Raw genomic sequence first — 13,359 nt, forward strand, 5'->3', positions numbered from 1 at the left:
CCCCGCACTGTAAACAAAAAGAGGTCAAATTACCTGAGAGGGGATGGGAGTATTTGGGTATATAGGACAGAGAACGTTTAATATCTTGATTCAAATCAATGAACGTCTGAATAAAGCAAATGTATAAAGAGCATGGACGATCACAGAAGGAAAAAAAAATTAAATACAGATGATAAAAAAGTTCAAATCAGTGATGAGCCAGTGCATGCAACTTAAGGCAAAAATCAAATGCGTATTTTCCTCCTATGAAGTTAGTGAAGTTTTCTTTGGTTTTGGTGGTCAAACCCTATGGTGGTTGGTGAGGGAACAGTGAATACAACTTACTCGAGGGTTTCCATCTCCTCTCCTCTCTCCGCACCTTCATTCGTGTTATATAACTGTGTTGGTGACAGTGATTCCAGGAACAAAATATTTACTGAGTAATCAGTGTCTCTTTTGGTTCCCAGAATAACAGTTAAAGTAATATAAATGGTAAAATTAACCTCCTTTAATTGTTACTGGGACTGAGGGCCAAAAATTAACCATATTCCTACAGCCCGTACGCAGCTAGAAACCGCTTGTCTTCCAGGCTTTTGCTCTTACTCTTCATTCTAGGGATTGACTCAGAGATGTTGGAAATCCAGTTTAAACTGGATATGGCTGGGGAAGTGAGAAGGTCATGAGCTTTGACATCAGATGTATTCTGGGTTTAGATTTTACTTCTTATTTAGTGTTGTACATTACAATGTTTTTAAGGATTATATTCATGGTCATTTTTAATTTAAAAACTCAGAAGCAGCAAAGATATGCTTGTGTGATAGATTGTAAGGTGGCTTCATTATTCCCACTGCTTCCTGGTTTTCATGCCTTGGTTGGATCCCCTCCCCTTGAGTACATTTGGGACCTGTGACTTGCTTGTAAACAATAAATACAGCACAGGTGATGGATGCCACTCCTGTAACTACGTTACTCTACAAAAGGCTTGGTCTTGGTAGCACACGCTCTCTAGAGACTGTCCGTTTTGGCTTGATGAAGTAAGCGCCCATGCTGGGGAAGTCCACGGGGCATGGGGCTGTAGGTGGCCTCTAGGACCAGCCTCTCACCAACAGCCAGCAAGAAGCCAGGGTCCTCGGGTTCTACAAGCACAGGGAAATGAATTCTGTCGACCATCTAAGTGACCTTAGAAATGGTCTTCCCCAGTCAAGCCTCCAGATGAGAATGCAGAACAGAGGACACCTTAATTCTGGCTTCGTGAAACCCTAAGCAGAGGACCCAGTGAAGCCATGCCTGGACTCCTGACCCTTGTGAGGTAGTAATTGTGTGTTATTTTAAGCCATTAAGTTTGTAGTAACTAATACAACTTGTATGTGTGGTTCAGGTATTCAACATATTAGTACACACAGTGTAGTTCCTTCTTTGATAAACTTTGTGTTAAATATTGCTGTCCTGATGCCTTCTGTTTTTTCTCTTTTACTCCTTCACATACATGTCCCTGCCTAATCTTCACTGCAAAGTCTTCATGAGACAAAAACTAATGAAGTGGTGCCCTATGGATCGCCACAAGTCGAGGGCTCTCTGGGACTTCCAACTGCATTTCTTTTTCTTTTTTTTTTTTTGTGGTACGTGGGCCTCTCACTGTTGTGGCCTCTCCCGTTGCGGAGCACAGGCTCCGGACACGCAGGCTCAGCAGCCATGGCTCACGGGCTTAGCCGCTCCGCAGCATGTGGGATCTTCCCAGACTGGGGCACGAACCCGCGTCCCCTGCATCAGCAGACGGACTCCCAACCACTGCACCACCAGGGAAGCCCCAAACTGCATTTCTGCTTCAAAGATTGTGTATCTGAGATCCATAGCCTTCATCCCTGCAGGTCCTTTGGGATAGTCTCTTCACTAAACCTCTGTGGCAGGACAGAAACACAGTCAACTCAGGTTGTACAACTCAAGTTGCAACTGCAATGTGAAGAATACTTATGGTAAAGATCTAGGAGCAATTAAGTACTAAACCGGGTCTCATTTAATCTAGTGTACTTGCTTGTTAATTGCCTCTACTTCCAGGTATGAATTCAGCCAGGCTTGCTCACTAACCCCTTCCTTCCTTCCTTTCTTCTTTTTTACCTTCTTTCTTTCTTCTGTGTTTCTTTCATTTTTTAACCCCTATATAATTCTCCATAGTTCTATTTCTCTATATCACTCGTTTTCATTTATTTATTTATTATTTATTTAAAAGTATAGTTGCTGTACAATATTGCATGAGTTATAGGTGTACAATATAGTGATTCACAATTTTAAAGGTTATACTCCATTTATAGTTATTGTAAAATATTGGCTATATTCCCTGTGTTATACAATATATCCTTGTAGCTTATTTTGTACCTAATAGTTTGTACCTCATAATACCCTACCCTTATATTGCCCCTCACCCCTTCCCTCTCCCCATTGGTAACCACTGGTTTGTTCTCTATATCTGTGAATCTGCTTATTTTTTGTTATATTCACTAGTTTGTTTTATTTTTTTAGATTCCACATTTAGTGATATCATACAGTATTTGTCTTTCTCTGACTTATTTCACTTAGCATAATGCCCTCTAAGTCCATCCACATTGCTGTAAATGGCAACACTTCATTTTTTTTAATGGTGAGTAGTATTCTATTGTATATATATGCCATTTCTTCTTCTTTATCCATTCATCTGTTGATGGACACTTAGGTTGCTTCCATATCTTGGCAATTGTAAATAATGCTGTTATGAACATTGTGGTGCATGTATCTTTTTGAATTAGTGTTTTTGGTTTTTTTTGGATGCGTACCCAGGAGCAGAATGCCGGGTCATACGGTAGTTCTATTTCTAGTTTTTTGAGAAACCTCCATAGTATTTTCCATAGTGGCTGCACCAGTTTACATTCCCACCAACAGTGTAGGAGGGTTCCCTTTTCTCCACATCCTTGCCAACATTTGTTATTTATATTCTTTTTAATGATAGGTGGGAGGTGATATCTCTTTGAGGTTTTGATTTGCATTTCCCTGATGATTACTTGAAAGCTTTTGCACAGCAAAGCGAACCAACAAGGAAATGAAAAGACAATGTACTGAATGGGAGAAAATATATGCAAATGATATGACTGATAAGGGGTTAATATCCAACATATATAAACAGCTCATTCAACTCAACATAAAAAATCAAACAACACGATGAAAAAATGGGGCAGAAAAACTAACTAGACATATTTCCAAAGAGGAAGTGCAGATGGCCAACAGGTACATGAAAAGATGCCTTCATTTTCTTTTTATTAACATAAATTTTTATTATACCAGTAACATATTAATGTAATATCATATATTAGTGTATATTGTGTGACATCAAACTTCATTTGTCAGCTATCTTTTTTAGACCAAAAACTAACTTGGAACTCATTACTTTTTTCATATATATATAAAATATATATGATATATATGATTATATATATATCTGTATGAAATACATATGTATATAATTATTCTTTTAAACTACTTCATGCTATTATGATATTATTAGTGTATCACAATGTATTCATCCCCTTAACTATTTAGATTATTTCTGGGGCTTCCCTGGTGGCGCAGTGGTTAAGAATCCACTTGCCAATACAGGGGACACAGGTTCGAGCCCTGGTCCAGGAAGATCCCACATGCCACGGAGCAACTAAGCTCGTGTGCCACAACTACTGAGCCCATGTGCCACAACTACTGAGCCTGCGCTCTAGAGCCTGTGCTCCATAACAAGAGAAACCACCGCAATGAGAAGCCCACGCACTGCAACGAAGAGTAGCCCCCACTCTCCGCAACTAGAGAAAGCCCGTGCGCAGCAACGAAGACCCAATGCAGCCAAAAATAAATAAATAAATTTTTAAAAAAAGAACTATTTAGATTATTTCTGATGTTCTGATATAAGCAAATGCTGAGTGCATGATTCCTTTGGCACATGTACGATGATCTTCCTAATGTAGATTAAATACCAGAAGTGAAACTCTGGGTATGTCCATTTTATTTTTATTTTTTATTTTTTGTATTGAGGTGTAATTTACATACATTATATTAATTTCAGGTGTACAACGTAATGATTTAATATTTGTATGTGTTGTGAAATGATCACCCCAGGAAGGCTAGTTAACATCTGTCACCATACAGAGTCACAGAATTTTGTTTTCTTGTGATGAGAACTTTTAAAATCTACTTTCTTAACAACTTTCAAGTATGCAGTACAGTATTATTACCTGTAGTTGACATGCTGAACATTACGGCGTATATCCTTTTTTTTTTTTTTTTTTTTTTTTGATACACGGGCCTCTCACTGTTGTGGCCTCTCCCGTTGCAGAGCACAGGCTCCGGACGCACACGCTCAGCAGCCATGGCTCATGGGCCTAGCCGCTCCGCGGCATGTGGGATCTTCCCAGACCGGGGCACAAACCCATGTCCCCTGAATCGACAGGCGGACTCTCAACCACTGCGCCACCAGGGAAGGCCCCCATTTTAATTTTATTAACTACTGACTAATTGTTCTCCAAAGTGTCTGTGCAGCCCACACTCCTACCAGCTGTGCAGGAGAGAGCTCCTTTCTGTACAGGCCCCACTGACACTTGATATCACCCACTTTAACATTTTTGCTCTAGCTCTCATATTTCTTTTCTCCTTTTTCTCATCCTCTTCATTCTCCTCCTTTTCTCTTCTCTCCCTCTCTTATTTTCCCTGGCTCTTGTTCTCTTTCTCTTGGTTTCCTTTGCTCTTTTGTTTCCTCATCCTCTTTTGGTTTCTTTATTCATAATTTTTTAATTTTGAAAATTTAATTTATAATCTGATTTATTACTTAATGAAGATCATGAAAATATCCTCCAGCAAATGTACATTTACAAAATTATTATCAAAGGTTGCAGTGTTTTCTACATCATTGTTCCACCATATTTTTAAAAATTGAGGTAAAATACCCATAACATAAAATTAACCATTGTTAAGTGTACAATTCAGTGGCATTTAGTACGTTGACAGTGTTATGCAACCACCGTCTCTATCAAATTCTAAAATATTTTCATAATCCCAAAAGAAATGGGTATGGGTACCCCATATTCATAAAGCAGTTACTCCCCAGTTCTCCCTTCTCCTAGCCCCTGACAACCACTAATCTGATTTTTTCTCTATGGATTTACCTATCTGAATATTTCATATAAATGATTCATACAACATGTGACCTTGTATATCTGGTTTCTTTTACTTTGAATGTTTTTGAGGTTAATCCATGGTGTAGCATGTACCAGTACTTCATTCTTTTTTAATGGCTGAATAATGCTCTATTGAATGGATATGCCACACTTTGTTTATCCATTAACCAGTTGATGAACATTTAGGTAATTTCCATCTCTTGACTAGTGTGAATAAATAGTGCTGTAATGAATATTTGTGTATAAATTTTTGTTTGAATATCTGTTTTCAGTTCTTTTGGGTCTCTACTTAGGAGAGGAATTACTGGGTCATATGGTAATTCTATGTTTAACTTCTTGAGAAACTGCCAATCTGCTTTCCATAGCACCTGTACCATTTTACATTCCTACCAGCAGAGGATGAGTGTTCCTGTTTCTCTGCCTTCCTGATGACACTAGCTATTTCTTGTCTTTTTTTTTTGTTTTGATTGTAGCTATCCTAGCAGGTATAAAGTGGTATCTTGTTGTTTTGATTTGCATTTCCCAATGACTAATATGTTGAGCACCTTTTCATGTGTTTGTTGGACATTTGTATATCTTCTTTGGAGAAATGTGTACAAGTGCTTTGCTTATTGTTTTTTATTATTATAATCCTTTTTAAAATTTATTTATTTATTTATTTATTTTTGGCTGCATTGGGTCTTCGTTGCTGAGGATGGGCTTTCTTTAGTTGCGGTGCACGGGCTTCTCATTGTGGTGGCTTCTCTTGTTGCAGAGCACGGGCTCTAGGCTCACGGGCTTCAGTAGTTGTGGCTCATGGGCTCTACAGTGCAGGCTTAGTAGTTGTGGAGCACAGGCTTAGTTGCTCCGTGGCATGTGGGATCTTCCTGGACCAGGGCTCGAACCCATATCCCCTGCATTGGCAGGCGGATTTGTAACCACTGCACCACCAAGAAAGCCCCATCCTTTGCTTATTTTTAAATTGGGTTGTTTGTCTTTTTGTTGTTGAGTTGTAAGGGCTCTTCATATATTCTGGACACTGGATGACTCCTATCAGATGTATGATTTTCCAATATTTTCACCCATTCTGTGTGTTGTCTTTTCACTTTCTTGATAGTGTCCTTTGATGCACAAGTTTTTAATTTTGATGAAATTTATTTTTTCCTTTGCTGCTTGTGCTTTTGGGGCCATTGCTAGAGTCTATTGCGAAATGCAAGGTTACAAAGATTTACCCCTATGTTTTATTTCCAGAGTATTATGGTTTTAACTCCTACATTGTTGATGTATTTTGAGTAAATTTTTGCATATAGTGTGAGATAGAGGCCCAACTTCATTCTTTTGCACATAGACATTCAGTTGTCCAGCATTATTTGTTGAAGAGTTCATTTTTTCCCATTGAGTGGTCTTGGCACCTTTGTTAAAATCAGTTGACCATAGACGTACGGGTAAATTTTTGGATTCTCAAGTCTATTCCGTTGATCTTTATGGCAATACCACATACTGTTTTGATTACTAATAAATTTCTTTTCTGGTAAGTGTTAAAATCAGGAGGTGTAGGTCTTCCAATTTTGTCCTTTTTCAAGTTATTTTTGGCTATTTGGGCTCCATTGAAATTCCATTTGAATTTTATGAGCATCGTTTCCATCTCTGCAGAAAGGTCATTGAGGTTTTGATTGGGATTATAATGAATCTGTACATCACTTTGTAGTATTGCCATCTTAACAATGTTAAGTCTTCCAATATATGAACATGGGATATTTTTCATTTATTTAGGTCTTCATTAATTTCTTTCAGCAACGTTTTATAGTTTTCAGTGTACAAATCTTGTACTTTCTTGGTTAAATTTATTCCTAACTCTTTTGCTTTCACTCTCCATCTGTCCTTTTTCTTTTTCAGTTTTTGTTGTTGTTGTTTTGTCTCAGAAGCTGAACATTTCTCCCATTTAAATACCAAGTCCAACGAATGGTCAGGAGCATTATTCCTAATAGCCAAGAAGTGGAAACAACCCAAATGTCCATCAACTGATGAATGGGTAAACAAAATTTGGTATATCCATACAATGGAATATTGTTCAGCCATAAAAAGGAATGAAGTGTTGATACATGAAATAACATGGATGAAACTTGAAACCATTATGCTAAGAAGCCAAACACAAAAGGCCACATATTTGCCTTTCCTTTTTGGAGCAATGAAATGATCTGGAATTAGATAATGGTGATTCAACATTGTGAATATGGTAAAAAACCACTGACCTGTACGTTTTAGGAAGGTAAATGTTATGGTATGTGAACTATATCACAATAAAAAAGTAAAAATAAGTTAAAAAAAGAAAAAGCGGATTACACAGTTTTAGGTCAAAGCACTTCTTAGAGTTGTCTAGACTCTACCTCCTTACTCTTCCTGCAGTCTTCTCATAGAAAATCTTTGAGCTTCTCTTTTCTGTGCACATGGCAGAATCAAAGCTGTCAGAACTGCTTCCAGAACTGAAAGTGCCAGTGTTTTTTGGTGGATAGGATCCCAGCAAGCCTTAGGGCAGCAGAACCTGGGCTGGTGATTTGGCAGGGGAATTAGGAAACCTCTTGAGGTGCAGTCCAGCAGAGTACCTGTCTTGGCTAGATCTCCATCAGCACCCAAGAAAAACCTGTCATCTCTGTTGCTGTCTGCAATAAGTGCTATGTGGTGTGTCTATGTTGTTCTTTAGTTTGTTTTTGGCTTTTTTCCTCTGCTTTCCCAAAGCTTTGTGGGTTGTCTCCATTTGAACATGCTCTTAGAGTCAGTCCCTTGAGAGTTTGGAGAGCTCCCAGGTTTTAGGTGAAGGTCACATCTTGGGGAAGAAGTTTGCACCTTTATCCACCCAGAAGACCTTAGTCTTTGTTTAACAGCAGGAATAGCTGTTTGGAGTAGATTGGGGGATCTCTGAGGCATTCAAAATTCTTATGAGTTTAGCGAACACTGATATTAGGAGAGCCTCTGGTTAGTTTAGAATTTCACTGCTTCTGAACATCCACCTTGAGATATTTCCCGAAAGATGGACCATGAACTTCTGTGTGAGGCCCAGACAGTTTTCAAAGTTTCAGTCCTCATCCCAGGATATATCCTTATATTACATAGGGCAGAAGGCAGAAGATTTAGGTTAGGATAGAGAACTGAATGTTTTGGAAACAATAATACCTAAATTTTTACATCATCAAAGTATAGCATCATTGTTCTTAAACAAATTTTGTTCTGAACAAGACCTAAATTCAAGAAATTCAGTATGTAGCTAAACAACAGTTATTTTTCAAATGGTAAATAAAGCTGATTGATATAAAAATTACAGTTAGATCTAGGCAATATCGTTATGGAGCTGATTAAAGAAAGGTAAACACTGATGTATAAACAAATGAGCAATAACTGACTATGAAATATTCCCATTCCACCTGATCAAATAAAAAAGTATTTGTAGTCAATTATATCTCAATAAAAATTAATTGTAAAGTAAATAAAAATGGGGAAGATTACAAATGAAGAATAACCAATAATAAAGAAATTTATTTAAATATTCACTCATCAAAGGTGCAATTCAAATATGCAAGTGTACAATTAAACTCTTTTTATAATATCAAGACCATTCAAAGAGAATATTCTTCTGTGCATCCTATAAAGAGGGTGTTGCCACATGAGTAGTTGTAACTGGAACACAAATCTTAATGTCTGGTCCATGTAAGCAGTTGTTCTCTCTTAGGAAATGGGATGGAGAGCTAACTGTTATCTAACAGCTACTTCTCTACTTCGTGTAAAAGAGGTTCTTAGAAAAAATATGAAGGTCAGCATTTGAGATCCAAGTCAGCATTTGTGAAGAGGCCTCACTCTACTCCATCAGAAAAACTCAGCCACAGCCAACCTTTGAGGCCAAGAACCAAATGAGTGGGGTGACCCTGCCATTTATGGGACCTGGGAGGGGCTGAGGTTTTCTTGGCTTGGTTCATGGTAGGGGGCAGAGACCAGAGTTACCCTTTTCTCTCTCTGCTCCTCAGATCACTTCATTGGTTGCAGATCCATTCATTCAACAGATAATTATGAAGTGCCACCATGTGCCAGGCACAGTTAGTTCCGGGCACAAATGGTGCAAAGCCTTTATTATGGCTCTATGGTACATAGCCATATGTACCGGGAAAATATACTCAGGAAAAAAGTAGATTAGCCTTTAAATGTATTCTGCCTACATCTCATATTTTAAAATACGGGATTCAAGTGACTTGATATAGTTGCTTTAATGTATGGGATTAGTGAGTAGGACATGTCTCATTTTCTGCCTAATAGGTAATAGTTGGAATTGAGGCACAATGCAAAGAGAAAAATATATTATGTAAAAGTATCTCACAATAGTAAGCCCTATGTTAGGGCTTGTTTTTGCTAAGATTTTAATTAAGAAAACACATTTTAAAATTCAGTAGCCTTAAAGGATTTTTATTTATTTATTTTCTTAATATTTATGTATGTAAGTGTGTATTTATTATTGAGATAACATTATTTAAGTTTCATGTGTACGACATTATATTTCTACTTCTGCATACTCTACAGCTTGCTCATCACCATACAGCTGACCCCCTTTACCCATTTCACCCTCCCCCTACCTCTTCCCCTCTGGCAACCATTACTCTGTTCCTTAGAGGATTTTTAAATCACAAATTATCTGTGGGTTCCAGAAGGGAGAATTAGTGTTCAGAGTTAGGAGAAAAATGGAAATGTTGCTGAAAAGTAGAAACACAAACCAACTAAAGTGAAGAGAAAACAAGAGGATAGAAGTGTGCATTCCTCTGTAAGGACTTTGCATTTTGTATTGACTATTTTTTAATAGTATACTACATTCTAAACACAATTCTGTTAAGAAATTGTAGGTGAAAACTTTATTGTTTAGATGTGTTGGTCTTTTAAAATTATGTCTTTCATAAAGCTTAGTAGAATGTGTATATCAGTATCATCTTTAATAAGTTAGAAGACTGAAAATTACAGAACTAAAACGGTTAGTAGACCTTTACAGAAGGTCATCAAAATGAAGTGTGGCTTAAACACGAACTCTAAACAGTTCTAAAAGTAGACAGATAATTTTACCATTAGCCTGGTGATGAGGTGTGGTAGGCCATTGTTGAATTTTCAGATTAACAGAGCCTACAGGGGCCTTATAGATCTAGAGGCTTATCGTTCATGTTAATTTTTGTAAGTTCTTCTTAGGTTTTAATATTAACCATACCTCTGGGGCTGTAATCAAGATGATAAGATGATCTAGCTGAGGGACTTCCCTGGTGGTCCAGTTGTTAAGACTCCACGCTCCCAATGCAGGGGGGCCGGGTTTGTTCCCTGGACAGGGAACTAGATCCTGCATGCTGTAACTAAGAGCCCAAATGCCGCAACTAAAGACCCCTCATGTTGCAACGAAGATCCCTCATGCCACAACTAAGACCCGGCACAACTAAATAAATAAATAAATATTTAAAAAAGAAAAGATGATCTAGCTGATTTTGATGTTCCTGAATCATTAGATTTTTTAGCCTTTTTTTTTTTTTTTTTTAAAAGAAAGGGAAAAGAAAATATCTGACTCTTTAAAAGTACCATACTGGGGACTTCCCTGGTGGCGCAGTGGTTGAGAGTCCGCCTGCCGATGTAGGGGACACGGGTTCGTGCCCCGGTCTGGGAGGATCCCACATGACATGGAGCGGCTGGGCCCATGAGCCATGGCCGCTGAGCCTGCGCGTCCGGAGCCTGTGCCGCAACGGGAGAGGCCACAAGACTGAGAGGCCCGCGTACCGCAAAAAAAAAAAAAAAAAAAAGAGAAAAAAAAAAGTAACTATAGTGGATTTACTGACAAACAGAACTATCCTGTGCTCTAAGAGATGTTCAAGAGTAATTTTAACTATGTTTAATGTTTGCCTTAAATGCTGATTTTAAAGCCAAGCTCTATGATAAGATCCAACTTCCTTGAGTAAGCGTTTACCTTACAATTTTATAGTTCTCAGCAGTTTACACTGCAGTTCCGACAAGTCACTTTTTAAAGCTTAGTGATTTTGGAATCATTGGCCCAAAGATAGATAACCTAACACTCATAGTCCTCACGAAGGGATAGCTTAATTTTGAAATATCTCCTTTAATTCCCAGAAATCCCTGTGAAATAAGAGAAAAAAACGTACATGAGCAGTGATTGAAGTAGTCAGTGCATAAGAAATAAAAGGTATATCTCCAGCTTTGTAGGACAGAGTAAAAACTCTGTTGCAAATGAGACAAAATCCCACAGATTCAATAACAAATAAATGAAGAAAAAAACCCCAAACCTTAGCATGTTTCCCATATGTCCATCAAGATAAATAACAGATAACAACTGCTTTTAATATAATAGATGAGACACTGTTCTAAGCAAATTGCATGTATTAGATATTTAACCTTCCTATGAATTTATGGACAAGTATTGTTTCCGTCCTCACTTTCTAGGTAAGGAAGCTCAGGCATGAAGAGATTAAGTAATTTTTGCAGGTTTTACGGCACACGTGGCAGAGCTGGATTCAGATGCAGGCAGGGGGTTCCAAGAGGCCACACCTTCTGCCCCTGTACCACCTGCTTCTCTTGAGTGCCGCTGGCTGGGAACTGCTGGCACAGCCCAGTCTTTATCCCTAATGGGGAAGCAGTTGTAGTACAGGACTTAAATGCACATATTTTGGTGTCTAAAAGATTCCTCTTTTAATGCTTGCTCCACCACTTAGTGGAGAAGCAGGAAGGGAAGTGATTGCCTTCCCTGCTCCCTCCATCTCAAACCCTGGCTGGTAAAGAAACTGAGATCTAAAGGATTTCGATATTTAAAATAGAAATCAGGTTCTATACCCAAACAGAGTTGTTTTGCCACCTCTGAGTCAGCTTGCCGTAGTCAAATCATCATACATTCAGAAAGCTTCCTATACATCAGCTGTCTCAGATGCACTAAGTGGTGTCTGGTTGTCTTGTTGTTGTTGTTTTTAATAATCTACTAAGTATACATGGATAAGGCAGTGTGAATTACGGAGAAAGTTAGTGTATTAACACTTTGAGTTAACAGTAATTCAAATAAGATAAATTGTTACTATTTTTCTCTGATTTGGTGCCTAACCTTCATTATCACTTGAAGTGTAAGTATTACATTGATTTAATAGTTAAGCAGTTAGTAGGTATGGTTACCACTTGTTGAATACTTAATTTGCGCTGGGAGCTTTACTTAAATTATGTCATTCAATTTCTCAGTGAGGTTGGTAAGTATCTTTACCCCTCATTGTTGATGGGACACTGAGGTATAAAGCAGTCTCCAGCAATTAGCTTCAGTTCCCATTATAACCTAGAGTGATGGAGGCAGTGTTAAAACTGAATCATTCTGATGCCCTCGTGTGCATATTTACCACAATTTTCTACTGCTTCCCAAAGAATAAAGGCAAGGCTATGTTTATAGCTTCTGACTTGCTACACTACAGCTTTAAAGGTCAGTATCTGTGGAATGTGTATTCTTTTTTAACATCTTTATTGGAGTATAATTGCTTTACAATGTTTTGTTAGTTTCTGCTGTATAACAAAGTGAATCAGCTATACATATACATATATCCCAATATCTCCTCCCTCTTGCGTCTCCCTCCCACCCTCCCTATCCCACCCCTCTAGGTGGTCACAAAGCACTGAGCTAATCTCCCTGTGCTATGCCGCTGCTTCCCACTAGCTATCTATTTTACATTTGGTAATGTATATATGTCCATGCCACTCTCTCACTTCGTCCCAGCTTACCCTTCCCTCTCTCTATGTCCTCAAGTCCATTCTCTACATCTGTGTCTTTATTCCTGTCCTGCCCCTAGGTTCTTAAGAACCAGTTTTTTTTTTTTTGATTCCATATATATGTGTTAGCATACGGTATTTGTTTTTCTCTTTCAAACTTACTTCACTCTGTATGACAGACTCTAGGTCCATCCACCTCACTACAAATAACTCAATTTCGTTTCTTTTTATGGCTAATATTCCATTGTATATATGTGCCACATCTTCTTTATCCATTCATCTGTCGATGGACACTTAGGTGGCTTCCATGTCCTGGCTATTGTAAATAGCGCTGCAATGAACATTATGGTACATGACTCTTTTTGAATTATGGTTTTCTCAGGGTATATGCCCAATACTGGGATTGCTCGGTCATAGTTCTATTTTTAGTTTTTTAAGGAACCTCCATACTGTT

Source organism: Grampus griseus (genome assembly GCF_964374135.1).
Source record: "Grampus griseus genome assembly, chromosome: 13".
In the NCBI taxonomy this organism is placed as follows: Eukaryota; Metazoa; Chordata; class Mammalia; order Artiodactyla; family Delphinidae; genus Grampus; species Grampus griseus.